The 15,576-nt window shown below is 48.4% G+C and overlaps 2 long non-coding RNA genes across 2 annotated transcripts; one reads left to right on the top strand and one right to left on the bottom strand.

Annotated features, from left to right (window-relative positions):
- The first annotated feature begins 305 nt into the window (after positions 1 to 305).
- LOC113626970 (uncharacterized) lies at positions 306 to 6,085 on the top strand. Its single transcript, XR_003435369.1, has 2 exons — positions 306 to 353; positions 4,121 to 6,085. It is a non-coding gene; the product is annotated as an uncharacterized LOC113626970 (long non-coding RNA).
- Positions 6,026 to 12,093, bottom strand: LOC113626965 (uncharacterized). The gene is made up of 3 exons (XR_003435367.1): positions 11,840 to 12,093; positions 7,332 to 7,478; positions 6,026 to 6,956 (listed from the first exon to the last, which is right to left on the bottom strand). It is a non-coding gene; the product is annotated as an uncharacterized LOC113626965 (long non-coding RNA).
- Between the last annotated feature and the right edge of the window lie 3,483 nt (positions 12,094 to 15,576).

The raw sequence follows: 15,576 nt of genomic DNA, 5'->3' as shown, positions 1-15,576 counted from the left end.
TTCTTACAAGATTTGTGTAGGGAGTGGCTGATTCTGATTTTTTTTTCCAGGGAAATTGTGGGTATAATGTAATTCTTTGCATAAATCTCTAAAGCTTCAAGATTTTACTTCGAAACTGAAGCCAGGGCTTCCCTGGTGGCGCAGTCGTTGAGAGTCCGTCCGCCTGCCAATGCAGGGGACACGGGTTTGTGCCCCGGGCCGGGAAGATCCCACGTGCCGCGGAGCGGCTGGGCCCGTGAGCCATGGCCGCTGAGCCTGCGCGTCTGGAGCCTGTGCTCCGCAGCGGGAGAGGCCACAACAGTGAGAGGCCCACGTACCAGAAAAAAAAAAAAAAAAAATATCCTGAAGCCAAGGTAACATTTTGGGCTAGAAGGAAACATTATTCCCCATTTTAGAATTCCAGAAGGAAAAGACTCTAAGTGGAGGTAATATGTATAGATGAGGGCTTATTATACGGGTTTGGTTGCCATGAGCTCTTGATATGCAACTATATGTCCACGAAGGAATATGAATTTGGAGACTGGGATGTTCTTTCTGGCTGCATGATCCAGAATAAATGACTGATTTTCTTGAGGTCTCATAAATTAATGAAAGGCAACACTACTTGCCCTCATTGATTTTGCAGCGTTGCAACCCTCCTGGAGATTTCAGATGTACAGAAAGTGTTCTAAGTATTTGCTATGGTTGCAAAGTCTTCATTGTGCAAATTTCTCCTTTGTGGGCTGCCGGCTCTGCAGAGTTCCTATCAAATACTGCTACGCAAGGCGGGCCCTGTCCTGGAGAGCCAGGAGTTCTATTCACGTTAGTCAGACGGGGAATAGATGAGAACGTTCTGGGGCAGGAGTGGGGTAATCTTGTCCTCAAGAATCAGGTAAAAGCCCAGATATTCCAGGCCTGAGTTAAAGGAGGGATAAGGAGTTTGGCAAGGCTGCATGGGCGTGATGTAAGGAACAAAGGAGCAGAGAAGCAAAGTGATTTAAGTACCCGAAGTCATATTCCTCTTTGGCAGCAAATCTAGGCTTAGAGCCCAGTTCATGTGATTCTCCAGTCCAGAGGCAGAGTGTTTGTTCCCACTTATCAGGGTCTTCATGCAGTCCCTATGGGAGCCCTCCATTTCTAGGGTGGCGCCCTGAGGGCGGTTACAGCCGTGTGCTCTGGGAGCAACAGGTTAAGGAGGAGGCGTGTAATGCCGGCAGATGTGCCTTTTCCTGTTTATTACTGAGGGGTTCTAGTAAGAGTTTGACTGAAAAACCTGCAGCTAAAAGAAAGCCTGACAATGACAGTGACCATTACAATTTCTATTCCTCTCTGAAGAGCTGGAGAGTAGAGAGAATAAAAGCCTGGAGTTCAACAGCGTGACCATGCACAAAAATCCATCAGAACAGGGAAAATTCTCCACAAAGGGTGACAACACAATATGTAGGAAAAAAATTGTGCCTTCAGCAAGGGATTTCATAAGGAGTTTCGGCATTTTCAGTTCTCAGGGCGTGGCATCGTCGTACCTCCATTGTGGTTTGCCCTTTAGGAAAGCAGTAGCACTTAGTGTGCTTCTTCAGGGTCCATTTTATATACTTTCATCTCTAGGAGCCAGAATAAACGAATAGAAACCTGTTTAAACTAGCTCAAATAGTAGAGGAGGGTGTGATATTTTTAGAACCCAAGGACAGAAAATGCAGGGCATCTTGGTGGAATCAGAAGTCCAGGAACCCAGGTTGCTCTCTGTCTTGCAAGGGCTTCCACGGTCCCTGCTTCTCTTTGCTCCTCTCCAGCCACTCTCTGTCTCTTTCTTCCTCTCATCTACACTCCGACGTGGCTGACAGGTCGATTACATGCCATCACGCTGGGAATACGTTCTCTGAGAATCCCATGGTTGGATTTTTTAAGAGACACACACTGATGGACGCAGCACAGCCTGCAGAACGATTTTCCATGAGGCAGACTTCTCCCAGCCCAGGCAACTTTGATGGAGGAGGAGGTCGTAAGGAAGCAAGGAAGCGAGGCGATGGTGGGGTCCACCCCTGGAGAGCACTGCAGGCGGGGAGGCAACAGTCGGTACCTCTACAGTAGACTGGCCCAGAGACAGCAATGACGGTGTAATCAGCGGCTCCCCAGGCTGCCACACAGTGTGCCATTCCCCGTGCACGTCTTACCATTTCAGTGGACCCCATCCCTCAGCAATCCCGAGATCCCAGCAACTTCCTGGGCTGTCCGTCTTCCAGCTCCTTACCAACAGAAACAATTTTCCTACCAATGGGGTCCAGTTGGTCGGACAAACGATACTGGTTAAAGAAGAGCTGGGAGAACGCATCCATTTGGCCTTGCATTTCCTCCTCGTAGTTGTTGAGAGAGCGGGCTCTGGCGCTGTACGCCTAAATCCAAATCTTGGTCCCACTGGGCAATGATCGTACGGCCTTGAGTGGGCTATGACTTATCCTCTCTAAGTCTCGGGTTCACCATTTGTGAAAAGTGCGCAACAAACCCCGTGGTGGAAAATAAAACATACTCCAGGCTTAGTGAGGAGTATGCTCTGAGCACAGTTTTTGATCCCTGGGAAGTACTTGGTAAATGTCAACGTCGATTGCCGTCGTTATTGTTAGTCTCCCTTTCATGTCTTAGGGACCCAGATGAATTCAAGTCTTTGCATCAAGGAGTTCCCCCCACTCCTCACAGCTTTGGCCCTAACTTCTTCCTCAGAGCTCTGCGTGCATTAAGTGTTAACACGGGTTTGATGGCTAATCAATTGACTTTCACCATGCTGTGCTTTGTGCTCCGAATTGAGCAGAAGTTCTCACAATCAAAGACAGAAAATGATGCCTAAGGAGTAAAACTTTGACCTGCTTTTGAGCAATTTGCTGAGTACTGAGAGTATATCTTTCAAACACTCCTTTTAAACGGTCTGAGCATATGTCTAAAGTTCTGATTCCAATTCTGGCGGGGGGGAGTCCGCCCACCACAACCAAAGCAATGCTCCAACACCAGCTGGGTGTCCTACAATTCAACTCGGTTCTGATACTATATGTCTAGAGATAGTGTCAAATCCCACAGGTTAAGGGCTCAGTCCTACAAGACTATCCCCCTGCCACCACGCCAGACCCCAACTGCAAGTACATGTGGTCATCTGTGTTTCTGACCTGCACCCTCTTTGGGTTTGAGTAATTTGCTAGAGGGGCTCACAGAATTCATAGAAACATTTTACTTACTAAGCTCCCAGTTTATTATAAAAGGATATAACTCAGAAATGCATAGGGCAGGCTTCCCTGGTGGTGCAGCGGTTGAGAGTCCACCTGTCGATGCAGGGGACACGGGTTCGTGCCCTGATTCGGGAAGATCCCACATGCCGTGGAGCGGCTGGGCCCGTGAGCCATGGCCGCTGAGCCTGCGCGTCCGGAACCTGTGCTCCGCAACGGGAGAGGCCACAGCAGTGAGAGGCCTGCGTACTGCAAAAAAAAAAAAAAAAAAAAGAAAGAAATGCATAGGGCAGGGTACGGGGAGGGGCCACGAAGCTTCCATGCCCTCTCCAGGCGAGCCACTACCCCTAAATCTCCACGTGTTCACCAACCTGGAAGCTCTCCCAACCTTGTCCTTTGGGTTTTTATGGAGGCTTCATTACACAGCCATGGCTGATTAAATCATTAGCCATTAATGACTGGTTCAACCTCCAGCCCCTCTTCCCTCCCTGGAGGCTCAAGGAGGGGGGTGGGACTGAAAGTTCCAACCATCTAATCACAAGGCTGGGGCCCCTGACAACCAGTCCCCATCCTTAGGTGACCGAGGGGCTTTCCAAAAGTCACCTCATTAACATAACAAAAGACGGTTGTCACTCTCCTCACTTAGGAAGTTCCAAGAGTTTTAGCTTTGTGCCAGAAATGGAGCAAAGACCATATATATATTTCTTATTATAAATCTTAATATCACAATGTCCCTCCCCTGAAGTGAAGAGAGAACTCCAGATGATTCCTCCAGTTTCCCTGATCCATGTCAACACTCTCTAAACGTGTCATCGTCTATACCGAAAAACGTGCAATCTGTTCCTTGAGACTGTACACAAGGTCAGAGGGTCAGAAAGCCACACAAGAAGCTTTCACACAGATTCATCCTTTCTCATTCTTTCCTCCTGCAGGATCCAAGTTTCCCCAAAGATCATGAACTTGTCTTCCGAGCACTGCAGCACATCAGATTGGCTGAGGCTGGAAGCAACAGTGAAGGCTTCTGTATATGTGGTGGCTTTCTCCTTTGCTACATGTCATCATTATCACAATCGTGTCACAGAATTCAAAACTGAGGAAAGAGGTCCGATACATCCTCCTTTGCCACCATCTGCTGTGCATGTCATCCTGTGGTCTGGGGGTGGTTTTCCAAGGGATGTGGGCCCTCTTGGCCAACAGCCCCGTGCTGGGTGGTGTTTGGGGCACAGCGAAGTGTTGGAGAAGGGATTCTCTTCGCTCTGGGCTTGATGGCTGTCAACACCTACCTAGCAATTTGCTGGCCCTTGATATCTCTGTCTTTTGTAGATTCAGTTAAGTATAGGATTCCGGCTGGGACTTGGATAATTATTATAGTGAAGAATGCTTGCTTATTGCTCATAGAGGGCACTAGCTCTACTCAGGGGGCTGTTTTAAAATCCGAACCCCTTCGCCCAGTGGTCTTGAATGGCATTCCTGCCAGAGCCACTGGCATGGTTTTCCTTTTCTTTCTTCTGTCTATCATTCTAAGATACTCTCTGATATACAAAGAAGGGAAACTGGCTGGCCATTTTAATAGGTCAAATATCAAAGCAAGGAAAACAGTCCTTATTCATTTAGTGCAGTTTGGCTTACATGTGATATCAACCTTGTTATTCGTAGGTTTGGGAAAGATGTGTGGAGTGTTTTTCTTTGCTTTAAATCTGGTGCTTTTTGGAGTCTTTGCATTTGCCCAGTGTTTTAACCCTCTGATCTATGGGCTCTGGAATAGAGAGTTGCAAAGCAGATTATACCATTGGATGTGCTGTCGACTGTGGTGTGGTCACAGTGACCAGCAGAGGGCCAGTTTAAACAAAAACTCAGCCATTTTGAATCAATAACGCTAGTCCTAATGGACCATCAGCTAGGGATGGGGATTTGCTGTTTACTCAAGCTAATATTGATGCCTTGATTTGATTTTGAAAATAATATGAGTAAATCAAAATTATCCATCTGGCTTACAAACTTTGTTACTGTGTACACTGAATTCGCCTCAGTGAAATCATTTTATGTCTTTAATTCTAAACCCAGATTAGCGTTTTGGGCAGCATGCCTTATTGTGCTTCAGGAGTTGGGCAGCTTTTGAGAATGCACTTGTTTTTAGAAGCTGAGAAATAGTCCATGGCTGATAGAAAAAGAAGTTTGGCTGTTCCCCTTTATTAATTAGGGGTAGGTTTGTCTAATGTAATAACAACTCAGCAAATAACAGTGGCTTTAAAAAGGTAGAGATTTTTTTTTTCTTATGTAAAAGAAATCTGGAGGTACACAATCCAGGCCTATGTGGCAACTCTGTAGGCCACAGGCTCATTTTCTTCTACTCTGCCATGAGTACTGTACTACCTCATGACCCAAGATGGCTGTTAGTGCTCCTGTCATCACATTCACACTCCAGCCAACAGGAAGAAGAGAAGGGGAAAGAAGCCTCTGCACCATCCTTCTAAAGACACTTTCTAGAAGTTACAAAACACTTTTTCTTATATCTAACTGGCCAAAATTTAGTCGTGTAGCTATGACCTAGCTTTAAGGGAGAGTAGCAGGGTAGCAATGTCTCAGTTAAAAATTGGGGTTCTTAACACTAAGAAAGTAAAGAAGACTGGATATTGGGAGACAAAATTATTTCAGGAACTGATTTCCTCTCAACCAAATAAAATACAAAGAAATGCAATGGATGGGTTATGGTCATCACAAAAATACAGTCTACCTTTTAATTTGATATATAAATGCAGAGTTATCTGTTCTGGATCCCAGAAAACTTTAATTGTGTTATGTCAAAGAGAATGGCATCAATAAAGAGATCACTGAACTGCTTTAAACATAGGAACTATGGATTTTAAAAATAATTATTAAATAGCAGCCTGAATGGACTAAGACAACGTGCTTTGCTTTGAATATGAAGACTTTCTACTGATGTTCTCTTTTTATCTCCAAACCTACCACCTCAGATCTCCCAGATAAAGGCAAATAACTACAACACAGGCAGAAATAAGAGAGCATGTGACTGAAAACACAGTGATATGCCATTTCCATTAATTCCAAGATGCTTATTCTTTTGCGCTTTAATATTTCTGAAATCTGGACGTTTTTCAGCAATGGCATTTAAAAATTTCTAATGTGTTATTGCTGCACATCTATGAACTTGGATATTATTCCTGGTGGTACCTTAGGACGGGAGCAATCCCTTGATTTTTCAGATGACAACTATCTATGAACCATCAAAGGAAGGAGTGTGAGTCCTGGTTTTTGTCTGAAAACTGCTCATTGATAAGTTCTTCCAGTAAGATCAGGATACTTGCCTATAACTAGCTTCTCCCATCTCTAGGCCAGTGGGACCCTTAGATTTCCCCATCCTCTTGAGATTAGGTGAAGCCACGTGTATTAGAGTTCTAATGCTGCATAACAAACCACCCCCAAAACTTAGAGGCTTAAAACAACAATAATCATTTATCATCTCACAGTTTCTGTGGATCAGGAATTCAGACAGGACATGGGAGTGAGGGAGGATTTAGACAGGACACAGTCCTACGATCGATGTCTGGAGCCTCAGCTGGAAGACTTGCAGGTTTGGGGGCTGGAATCACCTGAAGGCTTGATTGAGGCTGGAGGATCCACTCACATGGCCAGCAAGTTGGTGCTGGTGCATTGGTTCCTGTCCACATGGACTTGGCCACGTGCGGACCTCTCAAAGGGCTGATCGTGTGTCCTCATGACATGGTGGCTGGCCTTCACCAGACTGAGCTATCCAAGAGAGAAAGAGAGAGTGCACCAGGTGAAGATATCCTTTTTATGACCTAGTGCTATGGTCTGAATATTTGTGAGTCCCTACAATTCAAATGTGAAATACTAATGCCTGCTGTGATAGTATTAGTGGGGGGGAGCTTAAGCCATGGAATTAGTGCCTTATAAAAGAGACTCCAGCAAGGTCCCTAGGCCCATCCTCCATGTGAGGATATAACAAGAAATTTCAGAACAAACAGAACCATGACTTATGTTTCACAACTCTCATAGCTGATTTCATGGACAGTCCTATCATGTTTTTGGCATTTACAAACATTTTTTTTCTCTGGGAATTCTTAGGAGTGGGAGCATATGAAACCCCATTTCTCTCCTCACCTTCTATACACACTCAGCATTTCCGATGGCTGTGGAATTCGTGGCTCGTGGGCTCGGGTGTCCTTGACAGTTCTGAACTTGAAGGAAGCTGTAAAAAGACCCCCCTGGTTCCTCCTTCTTGCTTCTTTGGGGTGGGGTAGGCATTTCCTTGGGAACATTTAAGAAGAAGGCATATTAAGGAGGGGAAGTAATCCTTGGGCTTATGGGGTAAAGGTCAGAAATTGAAGGCAGGACTGGACATAGCAGGTCAATTCTAGACAGATGCGATGCAGGGGTAGAGGGTGTGGGGTTAGGGCCCAGACAGGACTGGGATCTGACTGGTAAACAGGAAAGGAATAAGCTAAAACCGTGGAACCTCAGACAGCTCACAGCACATGCCACTTAACCTAGGAATCTGCCTACTTGTAGGCCATGCCCCCCATGTGGCTCTCTCAGTGGGGCCGTTATCAGAAGAGACCCATTAAGAACCTGGGACCTAGTGTGAAAATATCCAGCTTGGCTCATAGACCAGCCCCGTCTTTGGAATGAATCAGAGGGCAGAGACAGATCAACAGATGAGATGGAGTCTTGAATTCTTAATCCATTTCTTTCCTAAATAAAAATGAGAGTTGCAGCAGCTAAGCTTACTGAGTTTAAAGCCTCTTTTTATTATTATTATTTTACATCTTTATTAGAGTATAATTGCTTTACACTGGTGTGTTAGTTTTTGCTTTATAACAAAGTGAATCAGTTATACATATACATATATCCCCATATCTCTTCCCTCTTGCGTCACCCTCCCTCCCACCCTCCCTATCCCACCCCTCCAGGCGGTCACAAAGCACCGAGCTGATCTCCCTGTGCTATGCGGCTGCTTCCCACTAGCTATCTACCTTACGTTTGGTAGTGTATATATGTCCATGCCTCTCTCTCACTTCTTCCCAGCTTACCCTTCTCCCTCCCCATGTCCTCAAGTCCATTCTCTAGTAGGTCTGTGTCTTTATTCCTGTCTTACCCCTAGGTTCTTCATGACATTTTTTTTTTCTTAGATTCCATATATATGTGTTAGCATACGGTATTTGTCTTTCTCTTTCTGACTTACTTCACTCTGTATGACAGACTCTAGGTCTATCCACCTCATTACAAATAGCTCAATTTCGTTTCTTTTTATGGCTGAGTAATATTCCATTGTATATATGTGCCACATCTTCTTTATCCATTCATCCGATGATGGACACTTAGGTTGTTTCCATCCCCGGGCTAAAAGCCTCTTGTTCCTTCCTCACAATCTGTGGGCAAAACAGCCTGAGGTAATTGTCTCCAAGCCAGGATCAGAACTGAAGGTGGCCACAGGGGCTGGGGACCTGAGGTGGCCCCTGGGATTTCATCTGGGGCCACGAAGAACTGGCAAGTCTCTCAGTGATTGAGTGTTTCTCGAGGCACCTGGGCTTGCCCTGGGCTGGCATTCTGGCTCCCCAGCAGTCGGGCTCTGCTCTGTCCCACCCCGTCACTCACAGCGTTATGTGGAGGCTGTGGGGAGTGGACAGCTAGGGCTGGGTGGAAGCAAGGTCCTCACGCCTGCAGGCCGTTCTTGCTGTGTCTTGACTGGTCTGGGCTGTTAAAGGCAGGGCAGTAGGCGTGGACCAGGCCCTGCAGCCGGATCACGTAACGTAGGTGCGAGCGGTGCCAGCAGAGGGTTCTGCTCCCCGAGGTGGGGATGAAGCCCCTCCCATTGGCCAAACCACAGTCAGGCTCCTCTAAGCCTTCTTCTCAACTAGGCTTTGACCTTGGACTTCAGTATCCAACCTTGGTGGGCCTGTGTTGCTCAGTTTCAGCGGGAATCCTGCTAAGTCAACTTAGAGAGAACCCCCCCATCATTGGTACCTGACCACCCTTGATATGCGATCACCTCGACAGCTGGCCACATCCTTCATCCCCCATTTTTGGTATCTGATCACCCTGCTTGCCTTCAGCAAGAATCCTGTTCTGCTTAACCAGAGTCCACTCTCCACCCCGTGACCATTGTTGTTTCCTGTTAGTAATTTTCCATCCACGGAACCCCCGACCTGCTCCTCCGCTATAAATCCCCACTTGTTCTTTTTTTTTATTCATTCACTTATTATTTATTTTGGCCACGCTGGGTCTTAGTTGCAGCATGCGGGATCTTTTTTTTTTCCTTCTTGTTTTTTTAGTTGTGGCAATGCAGACTTCTTAGTTGCAGCATGCAGGCTTCTTGGTTGTGGCATGCATGTGGGATCTAGTTCCCCGAGCAGGGATCGAACGTGGGCCCCCTGCACTGGGAGTGCGGAGTCTTACCCTCTGGCCACCAGGGAAAGTTCCCCACCACCCCCGTTCTGCAACTTGTTCTTGTTAGATTCAGACCTGAGCTCCGCTCTAAACTGAGGTCTCTTCCCCCTAATGCAATAATTTCTGAATAAATTCTGTTTTCCCTTCACTAGCCACTGCTAGCCTCTGGTTTGCTCTAATATTGGGAATACCTCTCAGCCGGAGCTCAGGTATCAGGGAGGACAGGGAGAAGTAGCACAGGCTCTCATGGCCGCCCAGAGCCCAGCGGGAACCCACGGCAGGACAGGGGGAGATGAATCCATCGAGTGAAGCAAGGCTCTGGGCGGGGAGGGAACTGGGCCCAGACAAGACGGGTATGGGCAGAAGGGGGTCTAGGGCAGAACCGGTGGAGAAGCCCAGCTTACGACATGAGGGTTTGGCCTGGGTGCTGGGGAGTGAGACCGTCACTAACTAATGGTGGGGAGCACAGGAAGGCAGGATGCTGCTCAGAGAAGCTGTGGACCCCACAGCCCAGCTGGCTCAGACTAACTGGGAGGACAGAGGCATCCATTCAACAAATATTTATGAAACGCCTAAGAGCTCGAGAGGGATATACTGGCAAACAAAATAGACAGAATACTGTCCTCGAGGAACTTACATTATAGTGGCAAGAGGCAGACACTGAACACAATAAACAGACAACATGGAGTGCTGGAACATGATCAGAAGGGGCCCTATGGAAAGCAAGCCACAGGTGAGAGGGCGTGGTAGAGAGATGAGAGGCTTGCAAGGTTGGCCTCCCCAAAAGGTGACATTTGAGCGAAAACCTTAAGGATGGGAGAGTGAACCACGGACAGTTCCAGGAGGAGGAACCTTCTAGACACAGGGACGTGCTGGTGCAAAGGCCTTGAGCAGGGGCTGAGGGGGCTGGAGGAAGAGTGAGAAGGGGAAAGCCCACCAGGGGTAGAAGACAAGAGGAGGGCCCCCCGTGAGGACCCTGGGGCTTTCACCCTGCGGGCGGAGTAGATAAGAGCAGACTGGCTGCTGCCTGGGAAAAGGTCCTGGGATTGGGGTCGGGCAGTGTAGAAGCAGGGAGACAAGGAAGGCTACTGCACACACAGGCGATGGTGGCTTCCAGCGAGGTGGGGACGTGCGGGCCGCTCTCCGTGAGTGTCACTTATAGGCAGAGCCAGCAAATCAGGGGCAGCTCTTTGGGGGCTGTGGCTGTCGGCCGTCTTCCGGCTTCTGGTCTGGAATGTCACCAGGCCTGGACCTCGGGATAGATCAGGAATTTCCACCCCGGAGGGTTGGGGGAGGGATGAGGTCGGAAGCCAGCAGGGATGATGCCTGGCTGTGACTGTCTCTGAGAAAAACTTCCCCTTTCGCCCCTTTAAAAAAAGGTTTAAAGGAACACGAAGAACAAGAGACAGCCAATCTCAGGAATTCCACCCTTGCAGCTTCCCTCAGTCCCTAGTCCCCTGGGCTGGGGTCCCTGTTCTCTTTGGAGGTGCCCCTGCCTGAGCTCAGCGGGGGTTGTGGATTCTGGCCAGCATGACAGAAGCTGGTCACTCGTGCTATGCCTGGGCCAAAGCGTGCTGGGACCTCAGCTCCATGGGCCACTGATGGGCAGGGCGGTGGGGGAGGCCCTGGGACACACAGGTCAAGGGCAAGGCGCTCTGGCGGATCTCCAGGATGGCAATGACTTGGCTGTAGTGAGCGGCCACTGCGTGCCAGGCACTTGGCGTACAGGGTTGGATTGGATGATGTTTCTCCCCTTCTGAGAAACTGGGATGATTAATTTGGGGCTGGGCAGCCTCCATTATCTGTCAGTGAAGGAAAACTTGACATACTCCAGCGCTGGAGGCAGTGCTGTTCTTAGCAGAATAAAGCCCAAGCCAGGCTTACTAGTTCTCAAGAAATGACTTCCGTAAAGAGAAGAAACTTAAGTAGAAGGACTCTGCCCGTTCGATAGAACTATGAATCTTGCCTGGGGGTCAGGAGTGGGTGTCAGAAGGAAATGAGTTCTTCAGGGTAAGGTGTGCTTTGATTTTAGGACAGAAGCTGAAACCTAGAGTAGCCCCCTCCCATACATCCCCTCCCACTCCCCTCTCACGCTACAGTATTCCTTCTCTCCCATCCCCACTTCACCCCCTGAAAAGCCCAGACAGTGGAGCTTGATCCTCTGAAGCACTGAAGAGGTGGTTATACTAGTGCAACCCCCAGCTCCTGTCTTCCCTCCTCACCTGGTCCCTAGAGGGTGGGTGTCACCAGCGCTTCTGTCAAGACGTCGCTGCTTCAGTGCCTCCTTGGGGCCTCTGGTCCTTGGCTCTCGGCCCCTCCTGTCTTTACTTCTTCCTTCCCTGTGCGGTCACTGCAGTAAAACATTTGTACCCTGGGACCTGTCAATATTCTGAATTCCTTGTTTTTCATAACTGCCTGTAGCCCACAGATAACGGGGGTGCCTGGCGGCCACCTCAGGGTGATTTCACATGCAAGTATGATACCAGCCCAACATCCAAAAAAAGCCTCAGAATGAATGTAAACATCTCAAGTCTCTTGAGATTGACCCACAGTGAAACATCGTGAAGATCCGTCTTTCTGAAGCCCTGTTGACAGCTGCTCACGAATGATCTGTTTTTCCTCTCTCGTGTGCTTCTGCCCCTCCCCCCTCCCCCAGTCTGGCCCACTGGGCTGCCTTTTCTTCTAGTTCTCCCTTCCCCCTTACTCTCAGCTGCTTTCTCTTCCTGGCTTAGTTTTTTCTTCTGCAAATGGCTTCATTCTTCTCTTCTTACTAATTCTGAAAACCAATTATACTGAAATACATGCTTAAGTAAACTACAAAACATTAAAGTTAGACAAAATAACCACAAAACCAACCAAACCACAGAAGGCTGAGCCAGCTCTCGCTATGAAGTTGCTGGTTCCACCGCTACTGTGGCACCATGGATACGTGGGTTAGATTTGTTTCTTTGTCAAAAGATAAAGACCAGTCTTATCTTAGGAAAATGGACGCCAAACTCAATTGGGGCAGAAAAGGGTCACTTAGAAAACTTGCTGAAAACACTACTTCCTGGTGCTCAATCATAGACATTCTCCTCCAGGACCAGGGACCTCAGAATCTGCATCCTCAGGAGCTCCTTGGTGATTCTGAAGCGGTGGTCCATGGACCCTTTCAACGGGAAACAGATGGGCAGCCGTCTCAGGGGACCCCTCTTCAAACACCATCTGGTCAAATTCACTTTATTGGGACCAAAGACCGCTTTATCGGTGCAGGTTCCTCATCAGATCCCCACCTTTCAGCCTCCTGGAGAGCAGGTCTCATGGGACATTCTTAAAAACGAGAGCTTCTAGAATCCACGTCTGAGGATGCCACTGGCTGTCTTCAGGGTGGGCCTACCACCAGACCCCAACCCGTTTAAATGAAAAAGTAGACTGCACGGCCGTCTCTCCAGCCACGTTGCTTATCACACCTCCGTTGTTACATTTTGCTAGCTGTGAGGTTGGAAGCTTGTGATGAAGGACAGAAGGGCCCTCCTGTCAGGAAATCTCCACTGAAATGTCAGAGGCCCAAGCGTGTGCCTAACCGTGACAGTCCAGCTGGCGTTCTTAGCTCACCTAATCTGAGGATGACCCGGCACACGTCCTTGGTTGGCTTTCCTGCTACTAGATGCTCAATGACAGAGCCTCTCAGAGCACCTCTGCCCCCTTAAAAGCCCTCACCACTTCTTCTAGTTCCTAGTTCCTGCGGGAGCTTTACTACCTAGTGCCTCTGGAGAGGGTTCAGACTGCCCTCTGGTGGTCGGGCAGCCTCGTACCATCGCCTGCAGAAGTCCAGAGAGCCTGCTGGGTTCTGAGAGGGAGTAGGAAAACCTCTCTGCGTTCTGCTCTGTCCGAGTTCTCCAAAGAGCTCAGAACCAGGGCTAGAGGGTCCAGGGAAAACTGCTCTGAGCAACTGGAAACTGACATGGCATTGATATCAGGCACTGGCTACGCAAAAAATAAACAGGGTCACGGTGCAGATACAGAAATAGCCAGATCTGCCCTTTGGCTGCGTCCGGGAAAATTGAGGTTGCATTGGCACCTGTAGGTGCCGAGGGGGGGCCCGCCTGCTTCATGTGAGGACCAATCCTCTACCTTACTTTTTAAGAGGATGTGCTTCTCACACTGGAATACTCCTACCCTCAGGATGCGCCGGAGCATCTCTGGCATCTCTTACTTCCGGTAAGTACTAACATGTGCCCATGAACCTGAAGGCCCTTTCACTGGCCGCCAGAGCCCACCTGCTTGAGGGCAGAGAGACTGGGCTCCCCTGCCCCCCAGGGCACTTTCATGGGCCCATGAATCAGTCCAGAACCTATTCATAGGGCCAGCTGAGGCAGCCCCTCCATACGCACCTCGACAGCTGGGCACAGTTGAGCCCTGGATCTGAACAATGCAACCGCAGTGCCTGGCTGCTCTGCCTCTGCCCCAGGGCTGTGGAGCCCGGAGAAGCTCACTGTTGCCCTTGTGAAATAAGGATGTTTCTGCCTCATCCCACCCCCTAGATGCTAGAGCATTTGGCGTGTCAAACAGTCACTCCGCATTAAACGGACACTGTCCCAGGGCGGCGGGACAGATGAGTTCTGGTATCAGCTGACATTCTGGACGTGCAGCCACTCCTTCCTGCTGATCCTCAAGCCCTGTGTCCAGGTCTGGGTCACTGTCCTCGCCACTGAGTTCTTGCTTGAGGCCCCGTGCTGTCTTCTGGAAAATTGGCCTCCGTGTGACATCCGGGTGATGGAGGAGAGAGTTCCTGTGGCGTCTCTGCTCAACCTCTCTGTACATAATCAGATGCCAGTGGCTGCTCATGGGGCGAGGTGTCTCCAGTGCCAATGTGTCCTAGCTCTAGTTTTATCTAGCTAGGATGGCCGTTGGCACGTGGCCCGAGGAGTCCAGTCTGGGAGGGCCTCACTGAGTGGTACTCCCTTTTCTAGATGGCTCCTGAGATGCAACAGACCACTGAACCAGGGAAAAGTGTGTAAGACAATGGCTTCCTTGGATTTCATTATCTCAAGTGTCACTCCACAGTGGCAAAGTGAATAGTGTTTGTGCTTTTCTTTTTTTCTTTTTTTTAGAACAAGAGCAAGGGAGTTCGATTTTTATTTAATTAATTAATTAATTTATTATTAAAATTTTTGGCTGCGTTGGGTCTTCATTGCTGTGCCCGGGCTTTCTCTATTTGTGGAGAGCAGGGGCTACTCTTTATTGCAGTGTGCGGGCTACCCTTCATTGTGGTGTGCGGGCTTCTCACAGTGGTGGCTTCTTTTCTTGCAGACCACAGGCTCTAGGCTCTCAGGCTTCAGTAGTTGCAGCACGCGGGCGCAGTCGTTGAAGTACGCAGGCCCTAGAGCACACGGGCTTAAGTAGTTGTGGTGCACGGGCTGAGTTGCTCCACGGCATGTGGGATTTTCCTGGACCAGGGCTCGAACCCGTGCCCCCTGCATTGGCAGGCAGATTCTTAACCACTGCACCACCAGGGAAGCCCGCAATTAGCACTGTTAAAATGCTAAAAGACTGTTAGGTTTAAAATATTGACCATAGAATTGCAATTGTTTTAATTTAGTGTATTTAAGTCTCATACTAATGGCCTAAGAGGAAGAGTGCTTTCTGAAATACCTTCTCCTTTTTAAAATGATAAATAGGGAGGACAGAGCATGGATAAAGATATTCTTGAAAGTAAGCCCAGAACAAATGGATCAGAAAGATTTAATGGAGCTGAAAACAGAACCAGATATGTATACTGAAAAGGCTCAGTGTGCCAGGCAATATCAGTGGTAAGAATATTACACTGAATCCTATTCTGTCGAAAATAACTAAACACATAATTACAAAGATAAAGGGGGAATTTCATACGTTTTCACACACTAGCAAAGAAACAGAATTCTGACTTAACTCAGACATTAGAGTTGTAGAACAAAATGCTCAAAGACAGTGGAACAAA

Source organism: Aethalodelphis obliquidens, unplaced genomic scaffold, assembly GCF_003676395.1.
Source record: "Aethalodelphis obliquidens isolate GAN/ISIS:26980383/991018 unplaced genomic scaffold, ASM367639v1 scaffold2, whole genome shotgun sequence".
In the NCBI taxonomy this organism is placed as follows: domain Eukaryota; kingdom Metazoa; phylum Chordata; class Mammalia; order Artiodactyla; family Delphinidae; genus Aethalodelphis; species Aethalodelphis obliquidens.
Note: the sequence above shows the minus strand (reverse complement) of the source record. Positions and strands in the feature narration are given on the sequence as shown.